The sequence below is a fragment of the Puma concolor genome, chromosome B3 (genome assembly GCF_028749965.1).
Source record: "Puma concolor isolate L17-30 chromosome B3, mPumCon1.1.hap2, whole genome shotgun sequence".
Lineage (NCBI taxonomy): Eukaryota > Metazoa > Chordata > Mammalia > Carnivora > Felidae > Puma > Puma concolor.
In genome coordinates, this window is record NC_141672.1 from 104,902,972 (window position 1) to 104,923,032 (window position 20,061).

Here is a 20,061-nt window from a genome sequence, read left to right on the forward strand (position 1 = left end):
GGTAACTCTACCAGAGAAGAATCAGTCTGTTTCTTTTTTTTTAATGTTTATTTATTTTTGAGAGAGAGAGGAAGAGTGAGAGCATGAGTGCAGGAGAGGGACAGAGGGAGAGGGAGACAAAGGATCCAAAGTGGAGTCTGTGCTGACAGCAGGAAGCGCAACGTGGGGCTCAAACTCATGAACCATGAGATCATGACATGAGCCAAAGTCAGACGCTTAAGTGACTGAGCCACCCAGGTGCCCCATTCCATTTCAAAATGTTTCTTGACAGTGAATTACTCCATCTATAATAGAGCCATCCTTTCCCCGTTTCTGGTCTGTTGAGGTAAATGGTCTTCAAGAGGGAGCATTTCATGGCCCACTCAGTACAATTCATTTCAGAGTGAATCTATTATTTGCCTTTCGTTCTTGAGTTGGATGTTACTAGTTAATTTCAAAGAATGTTTTCTTTGGGCATAAGTTTACAAATATTCTTTGAGTACCCACATTAAAGTTCAAGGCACTTTGTGAAAAACATAATGTCCTCAATAAGGCTGGGGGTTCTCAGGAACAGTGGTAACAATGATTTTAAAAGGTCTATCTCGTTTTTATATGTGTCATTCCAGGAGTTTTCCTTAATGAGGTTTTAAGGAAGAGATTAACATAGAGAAGACCAAACTTGAAAGTCTCAGACAGGCTGCCTTCAGGGTAACTCCCATCGGAGAGTCAGGAGGCTGGGGAGCCCTCAGTCCCACAGGATGCCACAGCCTCTCAGCCCTCTCCTAACCCGACAAATGGACAAGCAGCCGTGTGGCTCTCCACCCTGGTTCATTTGCCAAGACTTCCATTTTCTTTCACCTACAACTGACAAAATCGGGAGTAAGAAAGGAGAAAATGGAAAACCCTTGTTATTTGAATTCATGTTTGCTCTGTCTAGTGAGAGAGTAATTGCTAAAACTGGAGGAAACCGCTCACAAAGACTTTGGCCATCGGTGTAAATGGCCAGTGGGCCAAGGGGTCTGAGATCATGACTGGCAGATCGAAGAATGGTTTCCCCGGGAATACTGACACTCATCTCACTCTGGTGTAGCTCTTCCTCCCCCAACCGTAGCAAGACAAAAACGGTCCCTCGGAGAAAGGCACAGGGACCAGAAAACAGGCGGCAGTTCTACACATCCTTCAGCAGCATCTCATAAACCTTACAAAGTGAAACTTAAAGGAAACCCATTTAAATATCCCCAGACACATGGAACCACCCAATGGGACACAACATGGATTGTTCCAAAGGACTTCCCAGCGGGAATGCTTCGGCGCCCCACCAACACTTCATCGAAATCCCCACGGCGCGCTGGTCTTGAACCCCACCGCTGAGTACGTGAGGTCTGCCCAGCCCAGAATCAGGGAACTCTGTGCAGACTGCAGTAAAGGCACTGAGCTGCCCCACGACCAAACTTGGCGGCACCTTAGTGATTTCTGAACTGGTGGCTTACGTCAGAATTCTCCAGTGATCACTATCAGGTTATGACAATGAAAGTCACCATCTAGGAGTTTCCCTTTTTCCCCCCACCCTTCAGCTTCCCACACTCACTGCTCACTGTGCAGTTTTGTTAGTCAGGGAGGAGTAATTCTGACACGGCCAAAACCGCACACTCTCGGGAGGGGGGTGATATCTGGATATGGGCCGCACATTGTGTGTGTGGAGGTGCTTCTGTACTGAGGCACAGACGGCCTTTGAATGTCCTTTCTTTTTTGTCGTGGCTGTCACCCACCAGGTTGATTTTCTGGAAGAAGAGAAATGGCCGCCGATATTTTCTTCCCACAGAATTACTGGCACCGGCCTCTCACCCAAAATGAAGATTGGTCTTCATAGGAGTGAGGCTGTCGTTGTCATAGACTTCTTTGAACTGCTTCTCTGGCAACCACATTCAGTGCCAGTGTGCTGATAAAGACAAGTTTGTCACTTCGTAGTCACTTTTGTGGTTGTTGTTCTTAAGGGAAAACAGCTTGGCCTGGTTTCTTCTCGTCCCTTCCTCACCATATTAACCATTGGTTGTTTTCAGAAATCAAATGATGTCACTCTTCCAGGAGAACAATGGCCACCATGGAGACTATTAAGACATTGCTAAAGGAGCCGAAAGCAGTTCCAGAAGAGAGATTACATATTAGTTTTTGGCAGGGACAGCGTTTTTGGCACAGATGTTTAGCCTCCCCAGCGGACTGCTTTGAAGGGGGCAATGTTCACGAGGAAGCATACCTCCTGGTACATTTGTTAAAATAAAATCAGCCTCATTACCTAATAGTGTAAATGACTTTGGGAGGAAACTCTGAGTCTCATATTTTACCTCTCCTTACAATACTGTTCAATTAGAGTGGACTTTGTGGAAATTCTGATTTCATTACCCATCACCGCTGCATTAAAATATGCTTTCTGATGTCATACTCTGAAATAAGCTCGGTTGTTTGCTACAACTACCTACACACAAATTAGAAAATTATATGACAAGGAGTTTAATACAGCCTGTAGCTGGGACACAGGTTATTACTCAAAGTAGTTGTTCGCATGGTTTCTAGTTTCGCAGTAAAAGAAGACGACTTAAAAGGACTCCGTGGTTTTGATGCTCTTCTGAAATGAAAACATTTCGTGAGTGTGTAGCGTTGGGTTGTCATTAATGTCAGCCATGCGAAAACACTGTCTCCAGGAACACTCCAGTCATCCCCCTCATGGATACTAGGACTTTCCACTCTCTGGCGTTTCGTTTCGGGCATTGTGCTGGTACTTCTCCAGAAGAGAATCTTTGGGCAAGCCATTCTAGGTAATCAAACACATACAACACTCTTAAATGAATAGGTGGCCTCAATTTGCTAAAATTGGTCAAGAATTTCCACAGGAGAACGTGTTCCTTCCTGAGAAACACAAAGTTAATGAGGACATCCTCAACCTTGAAAAGTGAGAAGTTACGAACACTACACTTAAAGGTACATAGTGTGGGTTCAAAATGATGTGGTGGATAAAAATATTAAAATACCAGATTAGCTTTGCTCCTATTGAACTTCTTGATATGTACAGTTTAACAAAGTCTTAGTGATGAAAGCAGAAAAATCTGTGGCATTCTTGATGTGTTTGATGGTAGGTAGCACCTCTTAAGTACTGTGTCTGTTGCCTGATTGTATTGTAAACACACAACAAAACACTAGACTTAATCCCAAAGTTAGAAGGAATGAGGAACTAAACATGTTGTACGGAGTGAAATTAATAGCACAGCATTAAAAAACCAGAGTTGCTCTCTACTTTCTTGCTCTATGCAATCAAGTTTGGCACAAGAGAGAAGAAAATAAAGCTATTTTCTTAGGTAAGAAGTAAGCATTAGGAAGTGGTAATCACTATCATATCACCAGGGTATTTTGTGGTTGCTGTTATTTTCCTCTCCTCATTCATTGCCCATGAACTGATTTAAGAAACAAGCAACGCATAAGGGAATAGGCTAAATATAAAACGGTATTCGCTGTATTCTTTGGTTTCAAACACTTTAAAAGAAAGGGACCAAACCTGGGATAAGAAAATATTGGGCAATTTCTCAGGATATCACATATGTGTCATGCTTGCTACAGTGGTTATATACCATTTTTTAAAAATTTATTTTATTTTATTTTATTTTTTTTACGCTTATTTATTTTTGAGACAGAGAGAGACAGAGCATGAACGGGGGAGGGGCAGAGAGAGAGGGAGACACAGAATCCGAAACAGGCTCCAGGCTCTGAGCCATCAGCCCAGAGCCCGACGCGGGGCTCGAACTCAGGACCGCGAGATCGTGACCTGAGCTGAAGTCGGACGCTCAACCGACTGAGCCACCCAGGCGCCCCTGTTATATACCATTTTTAATATCACTTTCTTATTGCAATGGTTTTTAAACACCCAAGGTGGATTCTCAAAAAGAGATTGCCTGGGTGCTGGGAGGTGGGGCGGGGCATCTGGTGATACTCTCATGGTAACAATCTTTTCATTTCACTCACTTTCTGTGTTTTCTAATTATAAATTCAAACTGTAATGTCTCTCTCCATCCTCTCACGCTTCCTTTCTAATCTACAAAACAAAGCAAAAAAAAAAATGTATTTTTAACTTGTATTGTGAAATAGTCACAAATAGGACTCCAGGGGTTCATAAATTCTGCTGTTTGTGAAGTGTCTGATTTTCTTCCAGCTGTCAATTAAATCACAAGGACAATGTAGCTCATTTTATAAAATAAAATATAAATGATATTTGAAAACTCTATGGCCAAAGGTTTTATTTATTCATATTTGAGCTGCTTTTGACCTAGTAAAATGTATAAGAGAGGAACATCTAAGACTTGATGTGTGGATGGAAATTTTAATGTTCTAAGCTGTTCACATCCAACCCCAAACACACTCATTTAAAAAAATATTGTTTAGGGGCGCGTGGGTGGTTAAGCGTCGGTTAAGCGTCCGACTTCAGCTCCCGTCATGATCTTGCGGTCCGGGAGTTCAAGCCCCGCGTCGGTTTCTGTGCTGACTGCTCAGAACCTGGAGCCTGCTTCTGATTCTGTGTCTCCCTCTCTCTCTGCCCCTCCCCTGCCCCTCCCCCGCTCGAGCTTTGTCTCTCTCACTCTCAAAAATGAATAAATGTTAAAATAAATAAATAAATAAATAAATATTGCTTAAAGCCAAGAATTTATAGTCTATGTAAAGGGTTTCCCCCTTTAATGCTTACTTAAAAGGCATTAAAATTTTGTTTTTTTGCTACAGAATCCTATCTGGAAAATATCAATAGAAGTGTTATCAGTTATCAATCCTCCTCACTTGGACATTAAAGGGATTAAAGTTATTGTCAGCACACAACAAGCTTCCACTGGAAAATAATTAATCCTTTTTGATGCTGTTTGTTTTCCTCAAGGACAGTCAGAAGAAGATGTAAATGGATGTACAGATTATCATGTAAATGTTGGCTCCCAAAGGAGATGAAGGAATCTAAATAAGGCTACCTTCATTCTGAAATAACAAAAGTTCAAATAATGAATGGCTGAATTCACACCTCAAAATTACATTGAACACCGGCTTGCAAAAATAAGTTTTCAATTGTGTGGCGCCATTGCCATGCTGACAGAAAACAAAAGAAGCATTTTGCAGAACCATGCTGGTTTTGCTGCTCTTTCCGCTAATTTACTTTGTGCAGAAGATTCGCGGCGTGGACCACTTGTTCTTCATCACAGTAAACAAACCCCTTAAGAAGAAGACAAGGCAGTGATGAATTAAGTAGTACCTTTTCATCTTTCAGGTTTCTGCAAGGAGATTTCACAGGATTCCGTAAGTGAAATCAATTAAGTAAAAGCTATGGCTGCAAAGGGAATATACAACACGATGCATCCATGTAGAATAGATCACGCACATTTATTTTCAGCGTTTAGAAATTACTGGTGAGAGTGATTCAGTGCCCTTGCCCGTTGTCTTCCTGATAATCTAATGTAAATGTATACTGCATAATAGCTTTACCACTCTGACCTCAATATGGAGTAAATGACAGATGACAAGGAAGTAGAAGCTAGTCACTTACACAAATATGTGATTTTGATGCTTTGGCTCATTCTGGTCCCTGCTCAGTTGCCACAGGACTGGTCAGGAGATGTGGCTGACTTCACTAAAACCTACTATTTCTAAGGTTGAAGATATTAAACATAGTTTGGGCGTATGAAGAGTCATCTTTGTTCTTATTTCATTAATAATCTCAGTAAGAGTCCATTCTAACACTAACTGTCCTCAGGAAGGGAAGTTAAAAGGCTTTGAATAATTTCCCCCACTGCCCTGCAATGATATCTTTGCTGGGCCCCCTTCCTTCTCCGAGTTAGACAATAGAGGTAGAGGTGCTCTCTCTCATGAATCATAGTTTTTGTTTTGTTTAGCTTGCTCTAAAGAGCTAAACCAAATTACAGAGTTCCAGACCTGTAAAGACCTGTGAGATTGCTCAATCGAACCCATTATTTTTTAGCCAAGGCAAATGAGGCTCTCAGAGAGGCAAGGTGACTGTCCCAAGATTACCAAGCTGGGGGGAGACCCAGGAGAAACCACCACCCACATGTGCTCATTCTCCCGCCATCTTTCTTTCTTTTTTTTTTTTTTTCAACGTTTATTTATTTTTGGGACAGAGAGAGACAGAGCATGAACGGGGGAGGGGCAGAGAGAGAGGGAGACACAGAATCGGAAACAGGCTCCAGGCTCTGAGCCATCAGCCCAGAGCCCGACGCGGGGCTCGAACTCACGGACCGCGAGATCGTGACCTGGCTGAAGTCGGACGCTTAACCGACTGCGCCACCCAGGCACCCCTCTCCCGCCATCTTTCAACTACGTTTATCCCAACGTCCCCACTTCACAGATGAAAAGAATGGAACCAGAGTCAACAGAAATCACTCATGTGGGAGGAGTGAGCAGAGGTTAGTTTATCAGGGTGGCTACTTGAGGCCTGGCAGCCACAGGGGGCCTGACCTTGAGGACACAAAAAAGAGGATCATTCTCGATTCAGCTAGTGATGATAAGGAGAGGCGGCAAGCTTTGGCACGGCAGGCAGAACGCTGGGCAGCTGGAAGTGGAGATAGTGATCAGGAGAGAAGATCCCAACAGAGTGGGGAAATGACGCGGGTGCCAAAGAGGAAGATTACACTGAAATACAGTTGTGTCCACTTGACATTCTCCCCCAACCGCAGTCCTAGCCCTAAGTGAGCTATAGACGTATCTAGAAATACAGAACCTAAACTTACCTTTTATAGTCCCCCTTAATATTTGCCCTAGGGACCATAGGAAAAAACAAAAACAAACAAAACCAAAAAACCAGAGGCATTCCTACCCTCTCCCCACAAGTCATCTGTTATTGTAATATCTGGATTCATTCTTCATAACATCTATCACTCCCTGGAATGTTTTGTGTTTATTAGCTGTCTTTACACGTTTAGAATGGAAGGTATATAGAGCAGGACCCGTCTTTCTTCCTCATCCTATATTACCCGGGTCAAGCTCAGTGCCTGACATATGGCAGGTGCTCCAAAGGAATGATTAAATTAGGGAACCCTATTGCCCCCTTTTAGCATGTAATCTATTACTGTAGAGAGGAACAAGAAGGCTGCTAGAGATACCCTAGACAGACCTAGGCTTTTCCTTCTAGCATGGAAACTGTATGGCAAGGACCAAAATAAGTTAAAGGATACCTAATTTATTAAAAAAATGTAAAACAAAATCATCTGGGCAAGCATCCTTTTCTGAACTACATTTACTAGAACCTGTAACTCAAAGATGCCAAAAGAGTTCACAGGATTAAAAAAAGAAGCCAGGGGCGCCTGGGTGGCTCAGTCGGTTGGGCGTCCGACTTCGGCTCAGGTCACGATCTCGAGGTCCGTGAGTTCGAGCCCCGCGTCGGGACCTGTGCTGACGGCTCAGAGCCTGGAGCCTGTTTCGGATTCTGTGTCTCCCTCTCTCGGACCCTCCCCCGTTCATGCTCTGTCTCTCTCTGTCTCAAAAATCAATAAACGTTAACAAAAAATTAAAAAAAAAAAGAAAAGAAGCCAGGGGCTGGAGGTGAAGGAGAAGGTAAACTGTCATGGAGAGAAAGGTAGTAACTATTCTTCTGACATCAGAGGCTGGTCCACAATGGACAGCACAGAGGCATCCCACGTGTACTGTTAGGTGCCAAGGAATAGCTTTAGAGATAAATCTGAGCCCAAATGCTAAGTCAGCCACTTACCAGCTCAGTGATCACGGGCAAGTTACTTATCCTTTCCGGTCCTCAATTTCCTCGTCTGTACAAGAGACAGCAGTAACTATTTCACAGGGTTGTTAGGAGGTTCAAATGCAAGAATACATCTAAGCAATTAGCTCAGTGCCTGGCACACAATGGTAGACACTATTACTATTATTATGTGAGCTATTGGTATTTTTATCTAATCTCAGATAATACTCAATAATCAAAGTTAATCTCCATCTGCTTTTCTGAACCAAGAATTACTGCTTTATCCTGGGATTACGATAAGGTCAAGGTGGCAAGTGGGTTTCAGCTCATTTCCTAAGTCAGATGGAGTTCTCATGAATGCTTAGGATGCTGGTCGAGGTGCACTGTGCTGTGATTGATTGTGACGTCTGCCAAGGGTGTGGGGCCGGACTCGCTGGTTCTAATATTAGAATTGGTAAGCCTCTTCCAGTGTGACAGAGACTAACAGCTATGTTGACATTACATAACAAAGCACAAAGAAATGGAAAGAACGGACTAAGAGTCAGGTGGTCTGGGTTCTAATTCTAAGCTTTGCAACTAACTGGCCGGTGATTTTGTTACAGTCGTTTCTGCATAAAGTCACTTCCTATTCAAATCCTGTGATTTGCCAAAATGGATGTTTAAAATGTAAGTTAAATAGTGGGCAGGGTTTGTCCTACAGGAAGTCCTTGGATGGCTATTTGTTGAGATCATTTGAAAGAAAAATAAAAGGCCAGGGATATCATACAGAAGTGTAACAGTTAAATATTTTCTGTCCTCATTCAAAAAATTTGACTCTTCCTACCAGTGAAGAATATGTTGGAAAGGAGGGAAAAAAATTACAATATTTTTGGCACTAAAAAAAAAATCAGCTAATGCTTAGGGATGCTCCAAGAAAGACAAGGCTGTTGAGAATATGGCAGCTCTTTAATAACCAAGGCACCATTTAAAAATAGCTGGAATTAATTACAGAGCTAATGACCCATTGAAAGGCTTATTTAAATACCAAAGCCAGCACTGAACAATCATGGAAAATATGGCTTAAAAGGGTTTTAGAGAACAGAAACCAGGAACAGCAGTTGAAACAAAAAACACATTATCCTAGAACACTAGCTACTTTGGTGAGAAACATTCAGGATGTGAAAATCTCAGGGGAGTTCTCACACTGGGTAAGAGAAGCCACTAGGATCCACAGAAAGACAAGCAGATGACACATTCAGTCACCTGCTTGGAAAAGAAGTGCTTCTATTCAGCATTCACCCCTCGAGGAGAGTCCTTCACAAACAGCCCCCTAGCCCCCGGGCTTCCTTCCACCCTTCCAATCTGCTTTTCTGAGGTACCCACCCATTTTTAATGTGCGATAGGATAAAATGAAAATTTCCGCAGAGAGGCAAATATATATTTTAATAAGTCTCCTTGGCTATTTTAGAGCGGCATTATCTCCACGAGTTTCCTGTGTCTTAGTCCTCTGTGCCTCCCATCCACACCATCATAAGCCAAAGAGGAGGTGATAATGTTCTTCGGCGTGCCCTACTTGCCAGGCAAAAGTGATACCGCTGCAGTTCTTAGCTTCTCTCTGTACCAAAATGGCCTTTCTGCATGTCAGTATCCTGGGAGCACACCGGGTGGCCAGGGCTGGAATGGTTTCATTACTTCATTCATGCCCATTTATTAAATGCATTACTCTTACCCTTATTTACTACAGCTCAGACGTGCCTTGTAGTTGCCTTGCTAAGTTAAACGTGAAATGGAATCAAAAGGTTCCAAAGCCCTTGAGATCTCAGCGTGGGGATGTTGGGGGTGGAAGCGAGGCACTCTTGACGTATATTGGTTTCAAGGAGCAAATATAAATTTTAGTATAAATTGCTGCTCACAATAACGCTTTTAAACCAGCAATTATTTATACTGTACTACTCGAGGAACCCTATAATTATTCTGAAAGCGCTTGCCAACGTCTACCCTGTTTCATAATTGCCAACACAGCCTTGTTCAAAAGAATTAGTGGCTATGTTAAAATTCTGTTTGGTATTAGCTTACTGTTTGAAAGAAGTGATCGTGCGATCTTGTGATATTTAAGCAGAATGCGGCCAATAAAGGAAAAAGAAATGGTCTTGTATTCACAGGTGGGAAGAGGAAGAAGGTAGGGGTTCGGAGGACACTCCAATTGTTTGAAGGTTTTTTTGTTTTTTTTTTTTGTTTTTTTTTTTTTGTTTTTTTGTTTTGTTTTTGACTTCTCTTCTTAGAAATACTGTCCTCTGCTGAGCAAAATGACTTTTAAGGAAACTTTAAAAAAAATGTCTCAAGTGGTAGTTCTTTGAAAGAAGAAGGATAACCCACTTCTCCTTCTTCTTTACTCCCACCCGCCCAGAAAATATTTTTCCACTTCCGGCCTTTACTCCCAATATTCGTAAGTGAACCCAGGTAGTGACTGTGGAACCACAGCTGACACATCTCGAAACACCCATCTGTGTAGGTCACTCGACTTTGTTGACCTATTTTCTGCCTTTTCTTTCTGTTACATACATTTCCCCCACTTGAAAGAGTGGTCCCTCTCTACTTGCCAATGAGGCAAAGAAGGCAGAGGGATTTTAAGTTACCTGAAATTGAAAGCTTTTGGAGTAACTGGCATTTCAGGTGAGTTCTATGAAAAAACAAAAACAAAAAACCCAAAAAGGGATGCATCCTGGATGCTCCTTTTATTTCTACTTCATGCTCTCCCTCCTTCTAGACTCACTCAATTGGAGACCAGGGGCTTTGTGTTCCCCATCTGTCCCCAGATGAAATCTACCCTCAAAACCGAAGGTGTTGTGGATAGCTGCATAAATAGGAAGAGGGAGGAAGAAAATCTAGCCTCAGCAAAAAATTCTGACTTTAAACCATTTATTCTCACCTCCTCCCATGCCCTTTCTCTTTTATGAACCTATCATGGAAAAGTAGAGAACTAAAGCAGTTATTGATCTGAAAAAAAGTTTTTGTATTATCTATCTAAAATTTTAGGGAAATACGTTTCCTGCTCTGGGGTCTAGGCTATTTTCTTAGTTCTGTTTACTCTGGCAGGTGAGGTTGTTACCATTGACCGCTCCCCACACTTCTGAGAAGGTGCACTGGGTGAATGTGCCTATGGGCGTAAGCCAAAGTCAGCATCCGAGTCCACTGGCCACGAATGAAGTCCTCTGTGCCTAGAAGGTCATAGCTTCCCCTCTCTCTTCACCATTTCAGGCTCTCTTGCAGACCCCATCTTTGGTTCAAACCTCACTTCCTCCTTTCAAAGCCTTCTAAAATGAAGAAACCTTACAAATTATAATAAACACTTCTTTTTACCACTCACGTGTCCAATTTGAACTTCCTTATCTTCCTTTCTGTGAGTATGCTGCCTTGCCATCATCCTCTAGGAACACTAGTTTGTCCACCCCAATTCAAAGATAAACGACAAGGGAACAGATTTATCGGAGCATACATTGCTGCATCATCCCCAAATGCTTGAACGGCAATAAGTACCCAATAAATGCTCTTTAAATAGCCAATCCTGACTGGCTTAATCCCACTGTCACTGAACATGTCTTTTTCTCCTTATGTTCTAAACAAGTTTCTCCTCCTCCTACTTGCTGGCAGGAAGAATTTTCTGCTACCTGTATTCTTTCTGCCTAGTGCTCTGATCCTGTGAAGGTTGAGCTTCAAGTTGCCATGGAAGATTCTACATTATCCCTCTACAGTCACACCTAAAATTAGCCCACTTTCTTAAGTAAGATCTAAGATGCACATAGCTGTTACAATTACCCAGGAACTAGAAAGTAGGGCTTTCTGGTCCTAGAAGAAGATGTACAAGAGGACATGTATGGTTTGGCCTTCATTTGGAAGGAGCAAAAATCGCAGAGGTCATGGTTACATGACAGGAAGGGCCAGTGTAGTGAACAGCATGTTTTGGTGAAGTTACTTTGCACTGTTATGTAATGAGATACAAGCTCAGCCTTGGAGTTCAAATAACCAGAGTCAACTGTTACAAACTCTGGGATGGGAGAATAAACACAGGAAATTCTGTCCTTGGTCCTCCGGTTAGTCAAGCCCACCAGCCATCAGGAGAACATTCCCTTGGGCTACAAGAGAAACATCTTGCAAACTGGAAACAAACAGAAGTCATTTTCTAGATGGTTCTCTCAAAGAATTCGATGAAGTAAATTTTCCTAACTCCAAAAACTTTGTGAACATTATGTATTTTAGAGCATCACCACAGCAAACAGCAGTGAATTTCAGCTGATTAGAGCCCTAATAAGTAACCTGGCATTGCTGAATTTCCAAAGAGCTGAAGTTTTATCCAAGAAAGCACATCAAAACAAAGAGGATAGTTATCCTAAACATGTTTTATGGAGTATTTTAAAAGTGTGACATATTTCTCTTCTTTTTAAAGTATTTTGAACATAACTTGCTCTTTCTTGATGAAGTGACATTAGAAAACTTGTTTCAAGGGGTGCCTAGGTGGCTCAGTTGATTTGAGTATCCGAATTCAGCTCAGGTCATGATCTCACAGTTCGTGGGTTTGAGCCCCACACAGGGCTTTGCGCTGACAGCTCTGAGACTGCCTGGGATCCTCCCCTGCACCCCCCCCCCTTCTGCCTCTCCTGAGCGCATGCGCTCTCTCTCAAAATAAAACTTGGTTTAAAATGTATTAGTAACTGACCAGAAAAGCAAAATTATTCCATATGTGCTGTAATGACTTTAAGGACTTCTAAGATTTATATGACATTTTTTTCCCAAAGCTAAATGCCCCATTCTGTTGTCCTTCTTATAGTTATTTTCCTCTTTATCAGTTGTTTTCTTCCCATACATAGTCATATGCTAGCTCTTATGCGGCCCTCCTTCTACTTGTAATTAATATTTCATCTTGGAATTACTTATGTGCTTGGAACGTAACCAGATAGCCAAACTTGTCAGATGACCTGTGTAAAAGCCAATTATAAGTAGGATGTATTGGGTCCAAAGGGATTTCCTCTGAGTCAAGTGCATGAGCTGCAGTGCTTGAACTTTGGGACTCTGTTTTGGCAGCCCACGGGCCTATTTCCTTACTTCCTAAATTCTCAGATGGTTGCTGCTAGAAGAGGCTGCAAGAGGGCAGATCCATCCTAAGTGAAATACTGCTGTGGCAGGAAGGCAAAAAAGGTAATCCAAAGAGCACAGTCGTTAACCCTCCCAGATCAAGTGTGGTGCACAAGGTATGGCCATCACCTTTCTGTTATTTCCATTACGGCTGGATAATTTTACAGAAAGCACATTCAGTTTGAGAAAGTTTCTCGATCTCTTCTCAATGGCTTCAAGTAGATATGTTTTAAGAAATGGAAAAATGACTTAATACTAATCAAAACAAATTTGATGCTCTAAAAAATATTCTAAGCCAAATATCCATACTTTATAAACTTTGGCCATTTCCCCCCTCTTATTACAGACAGTCAAAAGTTACACTGGTTGTTTTTTCTTAAGGAAGCAATTTAAGTTACAACAAGAAGTCTGTGAATGATTTGAATTTGCGGTTTTGGTTCATTTTTGGCCCACGTCAGCCAATCATGTGTAATCCATATCTGGCAAAGCAAAAAGTTTATCAGAGCGACTCTTACTTGCGTTCCCTACGAGACTGTATTAAATTTAGATCTCTCTAGAGATTGTGACTCACTTCTTAAGGAGATTCAGGTTGAAAATGATCCTACAGCTATAAAATGCAGTCTGGCTAGATTTTAAAATGTATGTCACTTTAAAAAACACTGTGTGACAAAACTGCTTTTGTAAAATTCTTTTCTTTTTGTTTATTTTTGTTTTCAAGAGTGTCTTCTGAAACAGTCAAATTCATGTGACATAATCAGGGTCAGCTTGCCCTAGTCACACCCTTAATATTTCATTAACACAGGAACTGAACTGCCAGTCCATTTTTGTTATGTTTATGCTTAATATGTGTATTCAAGTGCATATCCTCCCTCTAATGTGGATGCTTGGGCAATCTGTCCATCTGCCCTTAGCAGCTGCTAATGTTTAACTGTAATTTTAGGCTACATTTTTTTTTCCTATTTAAAACTGACACAGGCTTATTGAACAGAATTTAGAAAATCCAGAAATGTATAAAGAAAAAACGTATTCACAATCTTCATTCCTCGAGATAATCAAGGCTTATAAAATGTACACACATTTGTATATATGCATCTTCACACACACACACACACACACATATTGGTGGTGATGTTTTAAAATATAAAAATTTCCATACCTGAGGAGGTTTTAATTTGTATTTTTTAAATATGGAAAATGCACATTAATTGTAAATAACTGAAACATAATTATAATTGTGATGATAAGAAAGTAATGAAGAAAATTTAAAACTCTGACTTTGAAACGAATACAAGAATTTCACCCAGTGTCATAGACTCAGGAAAACTTAAGGAAGAAGCCTTAACCACAAGATAGCTCCCAAGGTTTTGGACCCTGTTCCGTGACATAACTGATCTCAATTGCAAAATACCAACCCATTTAAAAAGAAATTGTTTTTAATGTTTTTTTGAGGGAGAGAGAAAGGGAGATAGAATGTGAATGGGGGAGGGGCAGAGAGAGAGGGAGACACAGAATGGCTTGAACTCACGGGCCGTGAGATCATGACCTGAGCCGAAGTCGGACGCTTAACCGACCGAGCCACCCAGGCGCCCCTACCAGCGCATTTTAAAGAGGGTCAAGGAAAAGAGAAGAAAAGTAAATGTCAATCCATAACTCTACCCATGAAAGTTGAAATTCTCCCCAAATGAAGAGTTAGCCTATCAAAGCAAAGCCAAAATGAGGTGAATATTCAAATACGCAGACAAAAATCCCTGTTACTGAAATAAACCACAAATATTTCCTTATTAGCACCTACCATGTGCAGGATTCAGACTATGCAAATATCAGGTATGCCAAACAACTGCCCGCCTTTTCTGCTTCTCTTTCCCTAATCAGATACATCTGTAGCATTCCACATGGGATTCCACTTATTGTATAGTGGCTCAAGAGGCATTTATTCTAATGGATAGAAGATATTAAACAGGCTTCTGAGTTAGCAGGTGTCTCGCTTCACTTCAAAATGAAGTCTACCTTGTAAGTTTGATTAGGGAAGTGTCATGAGATTTTGGTCCTTATGTATATTTCCAATCGTTGTAGTGGTCAAGAACACTCAGGATTCCAGTGCTGGCACTTATATAGATCTCAGGGAAATTTCCTTGAGCCTCAGTTCTTCATTTGTAGCAGGAGGATATTACCACTCACCTCACTTCACCTCACAGTGTTCTAAAAAGAAAATGAGATAGTACAGCGCTTGGGTGATGGGAGCTTCTCACGGTAGCTCTTACTGTATATGCCAAAGAGTCTATTAGGCAACTGGCTCCCCACAGGTCCAAATCATGAATTGCCCTGTGTGGTCACACCACAGGGGACACGGGTTCTAGTTCACGGTGGTTCATCGTTAGCAGCCACTGGGAAATTACTCCACTATGGTAAGTACATGCACAGGTAACGATGGCCTCTGTATCTATTAACCAGCAAACATGACACTCGGGATTGGGTAGAACACTCCTGGTATCCCACAGGCCTGGGTCCAGAGTTCACTCTGTGCTCTCACATGCAGCCTTCCACATACCTCCTAACTGGAGCATGCTTGTCACCACACACTTCTTTCCTTTAGCCTGTGAATGACATGTCGAGGCAATGAATCTACCGTCGGAGATATGCATGCTCACACAGGCACGCTTACAGCATGGCTGTGGCGGTGGAGACAGGGTTGAAGGGCTCTGGGGTCAGACACCTCAATTCAAATCTCAGTTCCCAGTGTTCCTCCAAGAACGCTGTGTGATCTCGTACAAGTCACTTCAACCTCTCTGATCCCTGGTTCCCTCAGCTAGAAAAGGGGGACAGCAACTGTTCCTACTTGGAGAGCTGATGAAAGTTAAGGGTGATCATGCACGTTGACTGCTTAGCTCAGTGCCTGGCATATAGAAAAGGTTCAATAAACGTCAGTTTGCGTTGTTACTATTGCTGACTTTATCCTAATCTTGTGCTCTTCACATCTGCTCACCAACTAAAATCTTTTGGAGCTGTTTTTGTTTGTTTGTTTGTTTGTTTGTTTAACTTGTAGTGATAATTTGGTAAGAATCATCCATACCCTTTCACCCTGTTACTTTTACCTTCACTTATGAGAGCTGGCTAGGGTTTGGGGTACCAACAAGGGCTGCGGAATACGCTTTCCTGTGTTTGAAGCCTCCTGTGCCATAATAACTCTGATCTTTTAGTATCTGTGACCATCCTCTAACCAAGAATGACAGGGCCTGCGAAAGCAAATCCTCTTCGACTTGTTGAACTTTTAGCAAGTTTATTGCTCAAATATATCGGGGGATGGGGAACCAGTGAGGGTTCTAGTTTAAACTATTTTCTCAATATAAACTAATCATTATTCTAAGAAAATCACAGGAGAGCAAAAAACATTGATACTTATTTTTTAATTGTTTTTAGTGTTTTTAGTTATTTTTGAGAGAGAGGCAGAGCGCAAACGAGGAAGGGTCAGAGAGAGAGGGAGACACAGAATCTGAAACAAGCCCCAGATTCTGAGCAGTCAGCACAGAGCCCAACGTGGGGCTCAAACTCATGGACCGTGAGAGATCATGACCTGTGCAGAAGTCGGATGCTCAACCCACTGAGCCAGCCAGGTACCCCCGAGAAGCATTAATATTTAAATAACTTGATACCCTAATAATACCAGAGTTAAAACCCTGTAACCAGTGCAATAATAACATCATTATACTTTGTTTTTCTTCCTACTCTTTAGGGCTTTTAAATTCAATGCCACAACCAACGGTTTACAAACTCCTATGGGCAAGCAGTGACCTCCCTGTGAGCTCGGTGAATATTATCTATTGTGTTCTACCAGTATCTCAGCAAAAAGACAGTGTTCCTGAAACCTCAGTCTTTGCCTTCCCCGCCAGAGCTTTGAAGAACACTGCCTTCTTTTCATGTGGGCTGATTTCAAGGGACAATAGAGGATTAACAGAAGACAACACAAGCAGATTTAGATAAAATTGGTGTATTCCTCAGAATTCTTCCATAAAGGTAACTTCCACAGCTAAAAATAAAAAGGAAGAAAAGTCGGTGTGTTATTTTTTTATTTTTTAGTTTAAATTTTAAAGGAGCTGCTTCCTGTAACCAGAGACTCAAGTACTGTTGCTGTTCAAACAGGATTAATTCCAGGCATAGTAGAGGTGGCAAAGATACTTCTGTAAGTGCAACTTACAGGGTGCATGTTACATGTAATCTATTTTTATGTATTCATTAGCAAAACCGTTTGGAATATCTCACTCCTGAATAATGAGATAAATTGCATTTGTCCAATATATTTCCATTTATATCACATTTATATTAGGCCTTGAGCCTAAACCTATGCTATTCAACAATTTACTCTATCTCACTCATAATGGATTTTCTCTAAATGGATCTGTTTCATGTTAAAATTAGTGATAAAGGTAGTATTTTAATGGGATAGGCAGCAGGCCATAGCAACTTCTGAAAGCATAACCTAATGGGGATAACTTAATTATTAGCTATATCACCTACACAAAACCAGGATTATAATAAAACTCAATTTGGCTCAAATATATATATGTATATATACATATATATATATCTCTCACACCCACCCACACATATATATATTACATATATTTTTTTATCCGTTTTCTTTTTAATTAGCTAATTATAATGTGACCTGAATTGAGAAAGTCAACATATCCCTTTGAACAACCACTCACACACTTAAGGAAAATGAATCGTCCTTGAACTCAGGCCAGGTATTTGATAGATTAATAAATGTCACTCGCTTCCTGGCTTCAAGACTGAAGTTAATTCTGATACGAATTTCTTGCCCACCTATCCCTTGATGTTGTTGGTAAATTATTAAGTAAGCATTTGGGTAATAGGATGCAAAGTTAATAACAGAGGTCTATAATTAATATACACTCATATGTGCACTCTAAAAATAGGGTACCAAGGAAAGTCTTCTTATTAGGCAATGCCATCAAGAATTAATTGGTTAATGTCTATATAGTCCAACTGTATATAAATAAAATGTATGATTATTATAATTATGGAGAGCACAGTTCAAAATCCACTTCAAGTTCAAAGAATACCGATTTATACATCTAAGTATAGACGCAAATATTTAACCATTTAAAAATACTTATATAATTGCTATTCCAAATGTTTTTTAAGTATTACCTCTCAAGTTTTACTTTTTCCCTCTTAACAAAGGGTCTGAGATAATACAAAAAAAACCTACATAATTCCATTACTGCCATTAATAACGTTATTTTAGTGTTATTTTAATTTGGCGGGGGGCAAATTTGGTCATACAAAGGGAAGGGAGAAAATTTGGTATTTCCTACAGAAACTGCCATGTTAATGACCATGCATGATGGTGGACGATTAAGGAGAAGGTGATTTAAATTTACTAAAGGCTAGGTTTACGTGGAGGAGAAAACAATAAATACAGCTGGGTTCCTAGCCTCCAACTCTTTTACATTACTTGAGGTGGGGAGATGAATATAGGAATGCATGCTAAGTTGTAAAGATCAGAATAACATAATACAGCAAACCCAGCTTTTTGAAGGAATTCAGGAAGATCATGTGTAATTTGATCTGGGTCACGAAGAGTGATTATCACATTTCAATAGGCAGTGGAAACTGGTTTGGGAGGGAGAGAAAGCTAGGCAGAGGTCCCAGTAAGAGCATGCATGGTTTGTTCAGAGAGGCATGCTGCATCTCAAAGGAAGGGTGGACAGGAGCCAGTGGGTGAAAAGTAGGCAGCTAGGTTGGTGAGTCCTAATCGTAAAGGATCTTGAACACTCTGCTAACGAGTTTGGACTTATTTTCCAAGTCACTTAAAGTTTTTGGAACAGGGGAACCTAGTGAGACCCATGTATTAGACCAGAGATTTTGTCTCATCTGCCCAATATTCAGCCACACAAAGCTTTTGAGTTTTCAAATTTGTTTCTAACAATTGGTAACCAGGGACTTTCACAGCGAAGCTCAGACTTCTAGATTCTCTTGAAAAATCAAAAGACCTGGCAATGGTGGACCAGTAATTCTAAATGGCGACAGTTGGTCAGAGCCAAGGGAGGTGGCTCGTCCCAGATGGCGTATGTGCTGTCCAGAGGTCCAGGTGCCTCTTCTATCTGCCACATTCATATCACCTGCCTGGAGACACTAAGCACTGAGGCTTATGGCTTCTCTTTTTTTTTTTTTTTTTTTTTAAATTTTTTTTTCAACGTTTATTTATTTTTGGGACAGAGAGAGACAGAGCATGAACGGGGGAGGGGCAGAGAGAGAGGGAGACACAGAATCGGAAACAGGCTCCAGGCTCCGAGCCATCAGCCCAGAGCCCGACGCGGGGCTCGAACTCACGGACCGCGAGATCGTGACCTGGCCGAAGTCGGACGCTTAACCGACTGCGCCACCCAGGCGCCCCATGGCTTCTCTTTTAAAGAGATGTTGTCTTTCACCACAGAGTCTTTCTACCAACGCAGGCAAGTATAAATGAACTTAACTGAGTTAATTTATGTGGATTATCTCTGGCTGTTTTTGCTAATGCATTACTTTCCCCCCTTTTTTGTCCCTCATGCCAATGAGGTCTCCCACTTATTCCTTTATTTAAAGGTGAAAGTAAGTGCTTTAATTTTTTCACTTCAATTCTTTATCTTTTGAAACTAAATGCTTTTATTTTAAAAAAAATTTTTTTTCAACGTTTTTTATTTATTTTTGGGATAGAGAGAGACAGAGCATGAACGGGGGAGGGGCAGAGAGAGAGGGAGACACAGAATTGGAAACAGGCTCCAGGCTCCGAGCCATCAGCCCAGAGCCTGACGCGGGGCTCGAACTCACGGACCGCGAGATCGTGACCTGGCTGAAGTCGGACGCTTAACCGACTGCGCCACCCAGGCGCCCCTACATGCTTTTAAATATAAGGTCTTTGGGTTGAAAATGAAGATGTTATGTGTGAGGGGCCCATGACGAACATGAGGTAAAGAACATGTTCCATGGCAGAAGTCCTCAGCCTCAGCACTACTGGCATTTTGGGCTCTGTGATTTCTTTATTCTGGGTGGCTGTCCTCGGCATCGTACAGAATGGGTAGCAGTATCCCCGGCCTCTGTCCACCAAATACTAGTAGCACTCTCCAGCGGTGATAATCAAAAATGTCTCTGGACATTGACAAATGTCCCTTGGGGGTCAGAACTGTCTCCAGTTGAGAACCACTGCTCCACAGGGAGAAGGGCTTCCAGAAAAACAAGCTCTG

The 20,061-nt window shown here is 41.5% G+C and overlaps 1 protein-coding gene and 1 long non-coding RNA gene across 5 annotated transcripts in view; both read right to left on the reverse strand.

The window, feature by feature from the left end:
- The window catches only part of RORA (RAR related orphan receptor A), a 722,772-nt gene that overhangs the window by 60,779 nt on the left and 641,932 nt on the right, over nucleotides 1-20,061 (reverse strand). The window lies entirely within an intron of this gene.
- On the reverse strand, nucleotides 30-19,247 carry LOC147580253 (uncharacterized). Its single transcript, XR_015252687.1, has 2 exons — nucleotides 6,332-19,247; nucleotides 30-6,093 (listed from the first exon to the last, which is right to left on the reverse strand). It is a non-coding gene; the product is annotated as an uncharacterized LOC147580253 (long non-coding RNA).